Raw genomic sequence first — 17064 nt, 5'->3', positions numbered from 1 at the left:
ACTTAGCTATATGCATTATTGGGGGATTTTGATCAAATAACTACCTCCCACAATTTCATTCCCAGTCTCAATAAAAGAACTCAGATAGTTCTTCAGATTGTAGTATATCAGGATTGTTAGATACTGTCAATCCAGTTACAAAGTGGAACACAGATAGTTCGATTAGATTTAGGACTGTCAGACATAGTTATCTAAGTTATCAGAATTTTAGTATTTGTCCTGCTAGATATCAGTAGATCATGTATTAGTGTCCAGATCTAGATATCACATAATCACAATCTCAATTACTACATATGCATGTTTGCACTCTTACATTCATATCATTAAGTCAGTTAGCATCGTTCATCCATATAAACCCTTTTGCATTTAGCCTACCTTACTCGTATACTCAGTACTCCCAGTTGAACTGATGCATTTGTGCTATGGTTCTTTCTTTCACGTTACACCATAGGTTCTTAGATACGAGCTCCAGATCTGTAGTAGCAGTAGCATTCTATTCGCAGAGTTGCAGTGAGTCCTCATCGATTCGATTATGATATTATTTATTTCATTTATTATTTCAGTTCAGTTTTGCTAGACGGAGTAAGTTGGAGACATGTTCCTTGAACTCCTTTTTCAGACAGTATTTAGAGGCTTTTAGATTTAGCTCAGATTTGATTCATATTTCAGTTGTTTGGGGTATTCATTTCCCCATATGGATGTTATGATTTGTTATATATTCTATATAGTTGAACCTTATAGCCTATTGTTTATGTTTTCTGCATTATTATGCCATATATTTCAGTGTACAGGTATAGATATCAGTCATGGGTTAGCTTGTGGTCCTTCGGGGTCATAAGCATCGTGTAGCACTCTAGTTTGGAAAATCAAGGTGTTACAAACTTGGTATCAGAGCCTAAGGTTTAATAGAGTCCTAGGAAGCCTGAAAACCGCATCTAGTAGAGTCTTGTGTATGGGTGTATTGGACTCCACATTTATGTGCAAGAGGCTATAAGATATTTTAGGAATAGTTTTCTTTCTTCGGTATTCATATCATGCTAGTGAGAATAATCTCAAGTTAAACTCTCAGTCTAATCCGTTCTTCTCTTATATCAGAATATGCCTCCAAAAAGAAGAAACCAGCCAGCTCCTCAGCCCAAAGATCCTTTGGGCGGATATGTTTCTTATGCGGAGTTTAGGGCCGTATTCACCACACTTCCTCAGTCTGTGGCTGCCCAAAATTAATGGCCACCAGTTATTCCGGCCAATCCAGTGGCCAACTCAGCTGCAGCTAGGATTTGGGACTTCACCCGAATGAACCCTCCATATTTATTTGGGTCTAAGTCTGATAAAGACCTTCAGGAATTCATTGACCAAGTCTAGAAGGTCATAGACATCATGGGAGTTACTTCTTGTCAGAGTGATGAGTTAGCCGCATACCAGTTATAGGATGTTGCTCACACTTGGTACAAATAGTGGAAGTTCGAGAGGTTAGAGGATGCAGGTCCTATAGAGTGGGAGGAATTTGTCATGACTTTCTTAGACAGATTCTTTCCCCAATAGCTGAGGGAGGCAAAAGTTCTAGAGTTCATCAACCTCAGGCAGGGAAATATGATCATTAAGGAGTATTCTCTCAGATTTACTCAGCTAGATAGATATACCCCTCATGTGGTTATAGATAATAGGGCTAAGATGAGAAGGTTCATGTTAGGGGTGAATGATAGCGTGGTAAATGAGTTTAGGTCTGCGATGCTAAATAGTGATATGACTTTAGCCAGGCTCATGACTCATGCTCAACAAATAGAGAAGCAAAAGATTAGGACTAGGGAGAGCTAGAACAAGTGAACAAAGTCAGGCAGTTTTAGTAGTGCTCAACCAAAATCAGAAGGAGGAAACCGTTTGCCGTTTCATCTTAAGTCGACAATTCCAGCTTTTTCCTCCTCTAGTGCCCCAGTGCGGAAATTCAGAGATGAAAACAGAGATCGAGCACCAGGCTCTAAGTCTCAGGGCAGTGTCAGCAGTGCCCGAACTAATCTCTGTGTTAGACTTATGGTAAGAACCACAAGGGTACCTATAGAGCTAGTAGTGATGTTTGTTTCAGTTATGGCAAGCCAGGCCATAGGATTAGAGAGTGTCTATAGTCAGGCCTACAGGGTCAGCAGAATCGCTCCATAGCCTAGTCCGGTCGCCCAAATCAGCAGAGTGCCACTTCTAGTGCTACTAGTGGGAAATGCCCAGATAGACTCTATGCTCGTCAGACCTGAGAATATTAGGAAAATTCTCTTGATATCATTACTGGTACGTTACAAAGTTTTCATGTTCATGTTTACGCTTTACTAGATCCAAATGCATCCTTGTCTTTTATTACTTCTTATAAAGCAGGAAATTTTGAAATCAATCCCAAAATTTTAGCTGAGCCCTTTTCAGCCTTTACCCAGTGGGTAAAACCATCATATCGCGGTGAGTATACAGGCACTGCCCAATTATGATATTTCAAAAAGCCACGCCAGCAGATTTAGTCGAGTTAGAGATAACTGATTTTGATGTCATTCTCGGCATGGATTGGCTTCATTCCTGCTATGCCACAGTTGACTGTAGAACCAGGGTAGTTCATTTTTAGTTCCCGAATGAGCCCATCATAGAGTGGAAGGGTAGTACTTTATTTTTCAGGGGTCATTTTATTCCTACCTTTGGACAAGGAAACTGATTTCTAAGGGGTGTATGTATCATCTCATGCATATTAAAGATTCTAGTTCTGAATCTCCTAGTCTTAAATCAGTCCCAGTTGTAAATTAGTATTCAAACGTGTTTCCCGAAGATCTTCCAGGCATTCCTCCCAAAAGGGAAATAGACTTTGGCATTGATCTTTTTCCAGATACTCAACCTATTTCTATTTTGCCATGCAGAATGGCACCAGAAGAACTTAAGGAACTAAAAGATCATTTGTAGGATCTCTTAGATAAGGGATTCATCAGGCCCAGTGTATCCCCATGGGGTGCACCAGTCTTATTTGTGTGCAAGAAATATTGTTCTCTCAGGATGTGTATTGATTACCATCAGCTCAACAACATTACAGTCAAGAACAAGTATCCTCTTCCCAGAATAGATGACTTGTTTGACCAACTTCAGGGTGCTAGTTATTTCTCAAAAATACACCTCAGATTAGGCTACCATCATTTCAGAGTTAGAGAATATGACATCCCAAAGACAGATTTCCGTACTCGGTATGGTCACTTCGAGTTTCTAGTTATGTCCTTTAGTCTTACCAATACCCCAGCTGCTTTCATGGACTTAATGAACTATGTGTTCAAGCAGTAGTTAGACATGTACGTCATAGTCTTCATAGATGATATCCTGGTCTATTCCCGCACAGAGCGTGATCATTCAGACTATCTCAGGATTGTTCTTCAGACTCTCAGAGATTACCAGCTATTCGCCAAATTTAGTAAGTTCGAGTTTTGTCTAAGATCAGTATCATTCCTTGGCTATATTATTTTTGGTGATGGCATTAGAGTATATCCTTAGATGACCAAAGTGGTAAGAAACTTGCCTCGCCCCATCTCTCCATCAGATATAAGGAGTTTCTTGGGATTGGCTGGCTATTACAGATGGTTTGTCGAGGGATTTTCTTCTATTGAATCCCCCATGTCCATATTGACTCAAAAGAAGGTCAAGTTTCAGTTGTCAAATCCTTGTGAGAATAGTTTTTAAGAGTTAAAAACTCGACTTACTTCAGCTCTAATTCTAGCATTTCCAGATAGTTCAGATGGGTTCGTGGTATATTGTGATGCGTCCAAAGTGGGTTTAGGTTGTGCTATCATGTAGCATAGTAATGTCATAGTCTACGCCTCCAAACATTTAAAGCCCTATGAAAAGAATTATCCTACTCATGATCTTGAGTTAGTAGCCATAGTATTTGCCTTACAAATTTGAAGGCATTATCTATGCGGAGTTCATGTAGATATCTTCATGGATCATAAGAGTCTCTAGTATGTCTTTTCTCAGAAAGATCTTAATCTTCATAAGAGAAGGTGGTTAGAGCTTTTGAAAGATTATGACATGAGTGTCCTTTACCATCTGGGCCAGGCCAACGTTATGGCTGACGCTCTCAGTAGAGTCTCCATGGGTAATGTTTCTCATGTCGAAGACAACAAGAAGAAGATAGCTCAGAAAATCCATCAGCTCACTAGACTAGTTGTTTACTTAGTTGATTCTTTGGAGGGTGTTGTATGTGTTCAGAGAAGTTTAGAGTCATCTCTAGTTTCTGAGGTAAAAGAAAAGCAAGACAGGGATCCTAGCCTTGTCAAGCTGAAAGAGTCAGTTCAGAATCAAAAAGTAGAGGTTTTCTCCCAAATGGGAGATAAGGTTCCTCGTTGTCAGGGTCATCTGTGCGTTCTAGGTGTAGATGACTTAAAGCAACGGATTCTTGCAGAAGAGCATGGAGCGTGATACTTTATTCATACAGGGGCCACTAAGATGTACCATGACCTGTGGGAAATCTATTGGTGGAGTAGGATAAAGAGAGATATTGCAGAGTTTATGGCTAAGTGCTCTACATGTCAGCAAGTTAAGATAGAGCATCAGAAGCCTAGTGGACCTATGCAGGAGTTCACTACTCCTTCTTGGAAGTGGGAAGAAGTGAACATGGACTTCTTGATGGGTTTGCCTCAAACTCATCATCAGTATAATTCAGTTTGGGTTATTATAGCCAGGATGACCAAGTTTCCTTCCAGTTCATACCTCTTATTCAGCCGAGGATTACGCCAAACTCTATATCAGGGAGTTAGTTAGTTTATTCGGTATTCTATGTATCCTTGCTCAAAAAGTGCGTAGGTGACCTATCAGTTGTAGTCTTTTTTAGAGCGTTGATGTTCAAAACAGTCTCTCTTATGAAGAGATTCCAGTCAAAATCTTAGACTATCAGACTCGTCGATTGAGGAACAAAGAGGTCCCTCTAGTTAAGGTTCTTTGGAGAAATCAGTCTGTTAAGGGAGCTACTTATGAAGTAGAAGCAGATATGCGTACCAAGTATCCTTACCTCTTCTCCGCTAATTCAGACCAAGCTCAAGGTAATAGTTCACCTTAAGCTTAATCAGTTTCATATTCATGTTCCCATTATAAATGTGATATCTACTACTTTTTCATACTATGTCATGCATTCATGTATCAATTCAATTATAAAATCATGAATCAGCTATGCATTCTTGTCATGAGAAACTCAGTTTATCAGAACACTCAGTCATGCATTCATATACCAGTTAGCCATGCATCAGATGTGCATAAGTTCAATATATTTAGTATGTCAGTCATGTAGTCATGTCTCAGTCACTCATATTCAATTTATGTTTATTTATTATTTTCCCTCTTAGTCAGTCTCATTCGGGGATGAATATTCTCAAAGGGGAGATATTGTAATACCCGTGCTTATTCCTAGCTAGAAATCATCTCAAGAATGTTAGTACTTGCATTGAAATACAGATATATTTTTGTACCCATGGTATTTTTTATATTTCTATTTTCTATCACGTAGGAAATTGAGTTAACTTTCTAACGATACCAATTTTGTCCAAATTTGACACCAGACGAGGAAGTTGTGGATGTTTTACTCAGAACTGACCGAAACACCCAGGTGCAACATCTAAGTTGACGGACCTCCAAACAAGTGACGAACAGCCACTTTGACCATCACAACCAAGGAAGTAGGGCGACGTTATGGATAAGGATCTACGAACGAGTTGATGGACAGTCAGATTTTTGATGGACCATCATCCAGGCAGTCAACTCTTATCTAGTGAACCCCATTTCTGGTCCACGTATGATGGTCGAAATGACGGATCATCAAGTTACTGACGGACCGTCAGTCGGGTTGTCATATGCCAAGTTCAATTTACTCCAGGCGATTTTAATAGGGGAATTTTGGTCACTTACCACTCGCCTATATATATACCCAAATGAGTCCAAATTCAGATATTTTTCTTATTATTATTTCACAAACAAAAACTAGGGTTTATCTCTAACTTTAATCTCTAAGAATAAGACCCAATCTCAAAAAAATCAAAGGATTTCAAATCCTTCAAGTTCAAAAGCATCAAGAACCTTGAGTCAGGTATGTGTAGTGTTCATCTATGGATCCATTTCATTCATAGAGCTCAAGAACCATATTTTAAATATTATTTTGTGATTGTCTTGTTGTGATATGAGCATATACATATTGATGATTGTTATTTAAGTTTCAAGATGATAACTAAAGGTGATTTCATGAAGTATATGTCTTTGTTAGTTGAAACCCATGATCCTTATGTGGCTTAATATGGTGAAATTCATGAACACACTTAAGATAAAAAAAAATGCATGCAAAGTGTTTGATAATATGCCTAGATGATAGAATTCATGTCCTATGATTTAATAGTGCTTAAATAACAAGTCCATGCTCTATGCTTTACGATTTCCCATGAATTCCATGTGAGTGATATGCATTGTTGTTGTGATATGGATTGACCATGATATTGAAGCTATACAAGTATATACATGTTGTATGAATTTCCCTTCCATGTATAAGATGTTGGGAACTATGCTTAGTGTGAAATCCCCTACTCATGATATGATAAATTATGGACTTTACTCTTACGATCAAGTCAGTCATGTGTGTCAGTTTCCTTCCATTGAGTCCTGCGGGTACTTGTACCCAAACTATATAGTTGTGTGCCTAGATCCATGTCATGTTATCACGATAATCTTAGTCAAGCCATGATCTATAGAACTCAGTCAGGCATGTGACTCAGGAAACCTTAGAAATGTCATGATCTCAGTTAATTCTCAAATAGTAGCGCTAATCCATCAGTTAATGGAAGTCAGTTACTTAGTCTATGTACCATCAGTTAAATCATGTTCTGTCTCTTCAGATGGGAGTAGAAGTTAGCACCGAGTGAACCCAAGGATGGGAACTCACCTATCAATTTAGGGTGTGATTCTTAGTAATCATCCTTGTGTTCCTGGACTACGTAGCCAGCGTAGTTTGAGACATCTTAACCTGTCAGATTAGGGTTGATGAGGTGGCTTAATCCATCAGTTTAGGGTTCCCACCATTCTTATTTTGAGTACCTTCCAGCTAAGGGTCACTCACAGTTGTCCTTACTAGTAGTGCGGTATTGACATCCTTCCAGTCGGGGCAGAGATTAGACCCCAAATTAGCTATATGCGTTATTGGGTCATGTCGGTCAAACAACTACCTCCCACAGTTTCAGTCCCAGTCTCAATAAAAGAACTTAGATAGTTCTTCAGATTGTAGTGTATCAAGACTGTCAGATGTAGTCAATTCAGTTACAGAATGGAACACAGATAGTTCCATTAGATTTAGGACTGTCAGACACAGTCATCTATGTTATCAAAATTTTAGTATTTTTCATGCGATATATCAGTAGATCATGTATTAGTGTCCAAATCTAAATATCACGTAATCACGATCTCAGTTACTACGTATGCATGTTTGCACTCTTACATTCATATCAGTCAGACAGTTAGCATCATTTGTGCATGTAAACCCTTTTGCATTTCACCTACCTCACTCGTATACTCATTAAACCCAGTTGTACTAACGTATTTGTGCTATGGTGCTTTTTTTCATATTACACCATAGGTTCACAGATACGAGCTCCAGATCAGCAGTAGCAGTAGCATTCTAGTCGTAGAGTTGCAGTGAGTCCTCATCCATTCGAGGATGATATTATTTATTTCATTTATTATTTCAGTTCAGTTTTGCTAGATGGAGTTAGTTGGAGACATGTTCCTTCAACTCCTTATCCAGATAATATTTAGAGGCTTTCAGATTTAGCTCTGATTTGATTCAGATTTCAGTTGTTTTAGGTATTCGTTACCCCATATGGATGTTATGATTTTTCAGATATTCTATACAGTTGAACCTTATGGCCTATTGTTCATGTTTTTCGCATTATTACGTCATATATTACAGTGTATAGGTACAAATTTCAGTCATGGGTTAGCTTGTGGTCCTTCGGGGTCATAAGCACCGTGTAGCACTCTGGTTCAGAAAATCGGGGCATTACACCATTGCTCCCGAGGATCGAGAAAAAACTATGTTTTCATGCCCTTATGGGACTTTCACATTAAAATACATGCAGTTTAGGTTATGTAATTGTAATACCCTAAGTTTTTAAGCTCCAAACTTTTTGAAATGGTGTTAACTTGCCAGTGAGTATGGCTCTGATGATAACTTGTTGCCATACATAACAAGTTGCAGGAGGAATTATTACCACGACAGTAAGACCACGACAGTAAGGAAGCTCAGGTTTTTGTCCTTTGGAATTGAGTCTTTAAGAGGGACTCATTGTCCCAGTAGATGGATATCTAGGAGTTCAGCTCCTGACCATAACTCTTTATAAATACCTATTATATCAGATAATGAGTTGTTATGAAAGAGCCTTCGTCATAATAGTGAAGGTTTAGATTTTTGAACCTTATGCAACGACTTCAGGCCACAACTAGTGGTCAAATGTCATGAGTTGCTACCTAAGTTGTGACAACTATTTCCAAACTTTTCCTTCACATTTTAATTAGGGTCATTTTAGTCTTTTCTTCCCATCAATCTATCTCCCACAACTTTCAAAATCAAACCTTATTTTATTCCTCTTTAACCCCCAAGGCAAGAGATACTAAGGTTTTACAAGGAATTTAACATTCGATCTTAAAACATTAATTTTCTTTGATTTCTTCTATATTTCAGGCATGTTGCTCATTTTAACTTGTATTCTTACATTGTGGCATAAATTGATTCAATATTCATGTGTTTAAATCGTTGGGTTTAAAATTAGATTGACGGATTTTGATGGTTATTACTTAAATTTCTTTTCCAATGTTTCAAATGGATTACTCATGCTTTAATTGATAATTTTTGGGACTGAAGTAGTGCATTATGATAATATTTGGAATGAGTGACATGGATTTCCCCAAATTAACGGATTTTTAGCTTGGTAATGGCATTAACCTCAACCTACCTTGTAAAATTGGTTTTAAATATAGTCTTTTGCATAATTTAACTTACATTTGAGAACATTGCATTACATTAAAGGATAAATGGATAAACTAAATTTGGAATGCCCTTGGTGGCCATGGTTTTGTATTTTAAATGGAACTCGAGACTCTAATGGTTACATGGATTGGATTTTCATAATTAACTTAGCTTACAAGCATATTGGTATGATGATACCATGTTGGAAAATGCCTTAATAAAGATTCCTTGATTTATGATCGGGTTTATGTGCAAATTATTTTAATTTGGGCTTAAAGGAAATTATGTAGTTCACCATGAAGGTGTAGTCCCAGGGGTCTACCACTGAAAATCATGTTTGCCGGCATGTGGGTGTATGTGACCATGTGGTTAGTGCACATACTATATATTGGATGACTATCGCCTTGGTGTCTTTAACCTTTCCTCGAATTTCCTTAGTATATGTGGCTAACACGCACTAGGGCCCTTTCTACGGGGGAACCGAACCCATATAGCCTATGAGTGTCTTTAGGATAGAGCGAGCTACATAGTTTAGATTAATATTCCAAACACTCATGTTCATGTCCCTTATCCCTATCCCGATGTCCTATATATGTATATATAAATATTGTGCGTATGGCTTTAACTTATTTGATAAGTGCACTATTTTATCACTTTCCCTCAAGTTACAAGCTAGTTCTCATCCTACTGACCATCCCTGAACACTGCATCATTTCATGATATAGGATCTGAGGCTTTTTTATTGCTCTTATGTAGCATTATTTGGTGTGGTTTATCTGTTGATTTGTGGTGAAGTGGTGAACCTCTATCTTCCAAATGGCTTTGTCATTTGATTAGGTTTCTTTTCCTATTTTGGATTTGTGAACTTCTTTTGTGATAGTCAGAGGCATGTCCCGATTTAGTTTGGTATTTCTAATTAAAGGCTTTCGTGGACAGGATTTGGTTGTCATTGTTATCTTACTTTAATTCATTAGATTATCTTCTGATTTTATATATCTTTTATTGCTTGGGTTGGCTTCCGCTGTATTCATTTATTGTGCTATGGAGGTTAGGTTAAGGGGGTGATCTCTGGACCAAGGGGGCATTGAGATACCCATCAAGACTAGGCCCTATTTTGGATTGTGACAGTAATGGTCCATCTATGTTTCAAAGGTATGTGATTTCAATTTTCTCTAATATGGTTGAAGACACTTTGGGAGTTTTCATGGATGATTTCTCGATGGTAGATGATTCATTTGATGGCTGCTTGATGAATCTAAGTAATGTGTTGCAACATTGTAAGGAGCTTAATCTAGTGATCAATTGGGACAAATGCCAAATTACGATGAAGGAGGACATAGTATTGGTCCATAAGATCTTGACAAAGGGAATAGAAGTGGATAGAGCTAAAATTGAGGTGATAAAAAGTTACCTCCACCAATCTTCGTGAAGGGAGTGTGAAGTTTCTTCGGCCAAGATGGATTCTACAGTAGGTTCATCAAGTACTTCTCCAAAATAAATGTTCAATTAAGTCACTTAAAATGCCTCATGTAGCATACCTTCAACAATAAGGTTATGAATAAGGACATGGAGTTTTTTGAAATTAAGCTTTAACAGAATTGTTATCCACAAAAATTTGGTAACCAAAAACTTCTTCAAGCATACATCTTTAGTCTATACTTCTTTTCAAGTATCGTACACAGCTCTTTTAATATTTTTGTATAACTATTGACACTGTAAAAGGCATCCTCTAAATCTTTTATGGTGTATTCCTTGCACAAGAAATCTAAATGCTTCCAATCCTCAAGTACCATGAAACGTTGGTTTTTCAGCATTCATTTTTCAGAAATAGGAGGATCTTCTCTTATGAGACTTTATATTTCATTTGTGGTAAGTCAAAACAACATCCTTTGTTGCTAACTTTTGAATTTAACATCAAAACATGTTCAAGGTTGCTCTGCCGGTGCCATCATAGGTGCAACATTTGAATGACTCGACAAGGCAATAGACATTGATGCAATATTAATTGTTCTAGTATTGACATTATTATTATTTGCCATTTCATAGTCATTATTTAATACACAATTTAGCATAACATAATACAAAAAATAAATAATTATGCTTATTCAAACTGGTTCTAGTTCCCAACGAAGTTATATATTCTTCAAATCGCTGAAAAAAAAATATTCTCTTGATTGATCATTTTCTAAATGATTTTTTGAAGGCGAAGCCAAGCGACGACGCCGACAGCATATTGTGAGGCATGCCTTCTTGTCAATTCTTAATAATAGTGAATCCAAACGTTGATGCCGACAACAACACGTGAGGCATGCCTTCTTCTCAATTATTAATAATATGGAGTTCTTCTACATTTAAGTACGTTGACTTTCTTTCCACCAACTATGTGGTAGAAATGATTTTTCCTCAAACCAAAAGGAATAATTCAGTCAAGTTTCATTTTCCCTTTGTTTCTCATTCAATCTTCTATTAGAACCCAACAATCATTTAATACATAGTGTTTTAAAGAAGGGAGAACGAGGCAAAGCATTTTATGTAGCACGAAGAAAGGCATAAACCCCGAGACATGGGGAATAAGTCCCATGGATCTATGGGGCGTATATCTCATGCATCTCAATTTTATAATTTTATTACTAAGAAAATTAGAAAAAATAAAATCTTCAATGATCCTGTAAATAAATTTAAATAATTCACCGGTAATATAAAGAGATATACTATAATTATTGTTTGAGAAATGTATCAACACAAAAAAATGGTAATAATAGAGAAAATCTTTAAAGTGAAATTATCAATATGAATTTATCTCTAGATCTATTAGTCCATCCCACCCTCATCTAATATTTGCATTGATTATTGTTTATATATTTCAAAAAAAAAGAATGATAAAAAGTGTAAAAGTAATGACAAAGAATGAATAAAGTTTCATCATGAACATAGAGCTATGAAGACTTTATCCTAATCAATTTTGTAACTCCCCATATTTTCAGGCTAGTCTTTGACCCATCGTTCCTACGTGTAAAAGTTATAATCCAAATGATTTCCATATGAATACAAGTTTCATGATCTATATCCTCGTTCTTCATGTGCTTTTGAGGTTAAAAAAATGTTCATAAGAATCACTTAGAATAAAGTTGAGCTTAGAGTCTTTGATTCGTCTAAAGTTTGGTATTCAATTCTATAGGGATCTACTTTGATGTGTATAAATTTTTATATACATAGAATTTTTCTGCTCAAGACCCACAAAATTTTAGATAATTGAATTAGCTTTCCAACAATACCAATTTCGCCTTAGACCGATACCCGAGCAAAAAGTTATGACATTTTTCATGAGAGGCAGTAAACTGACGTGATTGGGATGCGACGCACTGGTCATCGACGCGATTAGCGACATTACGCAATGGCAACCACGTTACGAAACTGTTTTACATGCTATTTCAGTTCATAAAGGGTCTAGGGGCACTTTGGTCACTTCCCCTCACTCAAATCCGCCTATAACACTTTATTTCAACCCTCAAAAGCATTAGATACATGATTTCTAATCTTTTTCTCTCCAAGAAAACTCTAGCCCCCTCAAGAACACCAAGAATTTCATCAAAGTTTCTTCATTGCAATCAAGAAATTAAGGTTCCTAATCAAAGAAGTTCAATAAAAATCTTTCAATAACATTCTCAAGGTTTCCAAGTCAAGCTTTCAATTTCAAATCATTTATTAAGGTATGTGGGAGTAGAGTTGCTTATCAGTTGGATCGGTTGGATAATTATTCTTAGCGGTTTGACTTATTGGTTATCGATTTTTAAATTTACTAATCTACTAGTCACCCAATAAGATAACGGTTGGTTTGGTATCGGATTAGCAATTCACGGACAGTTATCGGATGTTATAATGGATAAATTTAAGAGAAAATAAAATATCGTGCGATTATTGGTAGTTCCTCCCTTTCTCCACCAACTAGTTATTTGTATAATATGATTAATCTATTTATCAATCTTTTAGACTTCTTGAGTTTTGTTCGTGTAGTTATTTAATAGGTTAAAACATCAAATCAAATAAGAAATTTCTTCTAGACCTAAAATGTATGTAGAAACCATTTTAATTACTGGATTGACAGAAAAAAATTAAAAAATTAATATTATTTGAATTTTTATGTTTTATATCAAACTTTGTGAAGGACACATTTGGGTTGTTTCATTTTTGTTGTGATCCTTTGTGATGTCAAGAATAATTTATGTTTTGGTTTAACAATTAATTTCAGATTTTTTTTACATTTTAGGGAGTCTGACTGCACTTTATGGTTAGATGTCGCAAGAAGTGATATGCTATTTTCTAAACTAAGAAGTGAATAGAATAATAAATGGAGTTTTATATGTTGGATTGAGAATAGATACTTACATATCTAGGGGTAAAAATATAATTATAATAATTCTTAATGAGTTAACGGTTTACCCTATAAAAAAATTGAGTAATCCGTTCCCGCACCAATAAGCTATTAATTATAAAAAATTTATCCGTTCTCCAACCATTAATCCAATAACCCATTACCAATTAGCCAATAAACTAATTTTGCGGTTGGGTTAACGGGTACAGTTCGATTTTGAACAGCCTTATGTGGGAGTTCATCCATAGGCCCTCTTTCACCCATGGAGCCCAAAACCCTTTTATTTTAATTAAATAATGAATTTTCAATTATTATATTATTTTAAATGTTCAAGAAATTTTGGATTGCATGTTTTCATGGTGATTTTAATTAATTTCATCCCATGTGTGATTCCATGCAAGATTTTAAATTCCTCATGCTATGAATTTGAGTTTTTCATGCTTTATTCAAGTGAATTCCATGATAGATACTAAATTCATGTTTTTTAGCAATATTTTCATGTTTTAAATTCATGCTTTTCATATGTTTGATGAAATTCCTTATCATGTTCAATCAATTTCTAGATGAATCCCCAAGTTATGAATTTTGCCGTGTAACTTTATTGTTTACCCATGTTTAAGACACTTTCAGGATCAAGATATGATATTTACATGTATGATTAAACGCCCATGTCCTATTTCAAGCGAATTTCATGTAAATTCCTAAATTCATGATTTTAGTTATGTAATCATGCTATGCTCCCTTGTTTGAGATATTCTCATGCTCAAGTTCATGATCCCCGTGTGTTTGATGGATTTTCCCTTGTTAAAGTATTAATTCTCATGTGTATGATGAAATGCCCAAGTGATAGGTTTCTTTAAACAATGCTTACTTATTATGGTCTCAAATACTTTCATGTGTTCTTATTATTATTGCTATCGAGTCCTGGGGGTTATGAAATCCGAAATTCAGCTGTTTACCTAGTTTTCAGTATTTACCGAATGATTTGAGTTATACCATAGGAAATATTATTCAGTCAGTAATATGGTCAGTCGTGAGTCTAATTAAGTTAGCTCAGTCCGGTTTCAGTCCCAGTATCAGTTTATATGTTAATAATTACCTCAAAATCCATATTTACTGTTATTTTCAAAATACCATGACCTGAGTTTATCAGTTATCAGTTAAAGTGCATGCACCAGTTAGTATTCTAGCGTCATTTAGTTGGGAGTAGGATTCAGCACCGAGTGAACCCAGGGATGGGGGCATTCCTGCCAGTTTAGGGTTTGACCCTTTGTAGCAATCCCCGAGTTACAAAACTATGTAGTCAGTGTAGGTTTGAGATGTCTTCCTGCCAGGTTAGGGTTGACACATATCTCATGAGTTTCTTGATACTATATGGTTACTCCGTAGTCCTTCAGGACAAAAGTATTGTAGATCCACACAGCCAGCATTAGTGCCCGTGGCACGGTACTGACACCCTTTTAACTAGGGTTATAGGTTTGGCCCCGATTAGCTCAGATTAGGGCATGTCAGTTAGATGATACCTATCATAGTCTCAGTTACAGTCTCAATTCAATATTCAATTCAGAGTTCAGTTTCAGGTTTGCTTGACCATAGCATACAGTTATCAATTATTCAGTTATCAGTATTTTAGTTTACAGACTATTTCAGAACTATGTTATACTCTTGGTTTTGCATTCTCAGATAATAAAATTTACATGTATTCATGTTCAATCATCTCATGTTATTCAGTTAGTCCTTTTCTCATATGCATAGTTCTCCACAATTTCAATCTAGTTATTCAGACTAAGTACAGTCCAATCTTACATGACCAGTATTCAGCTAGCAGTCATTTAGTTAATTAGATAAGCTTAGTATATTCCACGTTTGAATCTAAATGTTTAGGTATTCGTGCTTAGTATAATTGTATATTTAGATCCCCGATGTTATGTCAATTTCCATCATGTAGTTTTAGACTCAGTATTCATACTATATTCATATTTTACTGTATCCAGCTTCAGTTCTACTTATATCATAAAAATAAAATTTAACAGAAACTAAGTGTAGATATTCACCAGCTTATCAAATCATGTTTGTTACTCATGTTTTAAGATATTTCAGCTTTCAATTTATTCCATCCTATAGGTAAGTCTACTTACACTTAGCATGCATGTTTTAAGATTACGTATGAAATCAATTTTACTTATTGCATTCACCCCTACATACTCAGTATATTCCTTAAGTATTGATACACATATACGTCTATGTGGCTACATTTTTTCATAATATAGGTACCATTTGTAGTCCATACATCATGATCAGACAGTTGCAGTTTACAACTAGCAAGTGAAGAGTTCTCTTGATTCGGGAACTCCAGACATGTATAGTTCATATACAGTTCATTTATTTTCATATCTATTGATTAGTGGTAGCTGGAGGCATGTACCGTCTATCTATAGTCAGTATAGTAAAGGATTCATAGATGTCAATCAGAGTCAGTCATGTAAATTTCAGTTTCTTTCTTCAGTTTTATCAGATTTTAAACATTATCAGTAACATATTTATTTAAATTATGCCATGATTATGTTTCCACACAGAAGAACTTGTTAATTATTTTATTAAAATTCAGTTTCTTAACAGTATGCTAGTTCATGGGTTAGCTTGGGATCACTTGTGGTTCCAAGCACCATGTGACGTCTAGGGTGGACTCTTGAGCGTTACGATTTTAAGCATAATTATTTGAAAGATTGTATATCACAATGTCATTTTATATGACAGTCATTTTTTATATTTATGTATTTTAGAAAAATTTACTACAACCTGAAAAATGTGATAGCATAAAGTGTAAACATCAGTACACCAATAGTTAAAACACATAATGTATAACTAAAAAAAATTAACAACCTGCCCAGGTGCACTTTTTTATGCTCGAGTCTTATGTTTTTATGATTGGAGCTTGTTCCCCAAATTCAATTTTGTACGCTTATGATAAGTCGTCAATTTGACGATTTGTTAGCACTTTTTAATCTTAAATTATCATGTTTTTCTATTGATTTGGTGTAAATCTCATGTATAATACTTATTTATGTAGGCAAAGGTTGAAAATAAAGATGATAAATTCATTCAAGTCAATGGGAGGTCAAATATGAAAGAAAATGAATGTTAAAGTTCACATGAACATGTCGAGAGGCCACTTGTGCACGCACTTGAGGCACCCACACACACAAGTGGCCAAAATGGCCAAAACAGTATCATCTGCGCCCAAGGTACGTCAAACCTGCTCCCATCTGCTCTGCATCTTCTCAAGAAGAACAACAGTACAATGGTATTTTCATAATATCAGGCAAACGGGAAATTGGATTCAAAAAGGGGTTTTCAACTCATTTCCACCATCGTTGTACTATTATTAAACTATTCTTGAGCTAAGAAACATTGGAGTGACTCTCAAGTGAAGAATTAGTTATTTTTATTAAAGATTCATTGAAACTAAATCTTGAATTTGTATTTTCTTCACTTTTTATGAATCATTTGATGAAAATTTTGGTATAACTCTACTTTCTGTCTTTATGAGTAGCTAATTCTTCATCTTGGGGTTATGCTTGAATATATTGTAATTAGTGCATGTATTTTATTTATTTATCTTCCTAATTAGCTATTTGACATGGATTTTGCATTGCAAACTCTAATTACCTTTGAACCCATATCATCG

Source organism: Capsicum annuum, unplaced genomic scaffold (genome assembly GCF_002878395.1).
Source record: "Capsicum annuum cultivar UCD-10X-F1 unplaced genomic scaffold, UCD10Xv1.1 ctg5297, whole genome shotgun sequence".
Taxonomy (NCBI): Eukaryota; Viridiplantae; Streptophyta; class Magnoliopsida; order Solanales; family Solanaceae; genus Capsicum; species Capsicum annuum.
The sequence above is the reverse complement of the archived record's forward strand: the minus strand, read 5'-3'. Positions refer to the sequence as shown.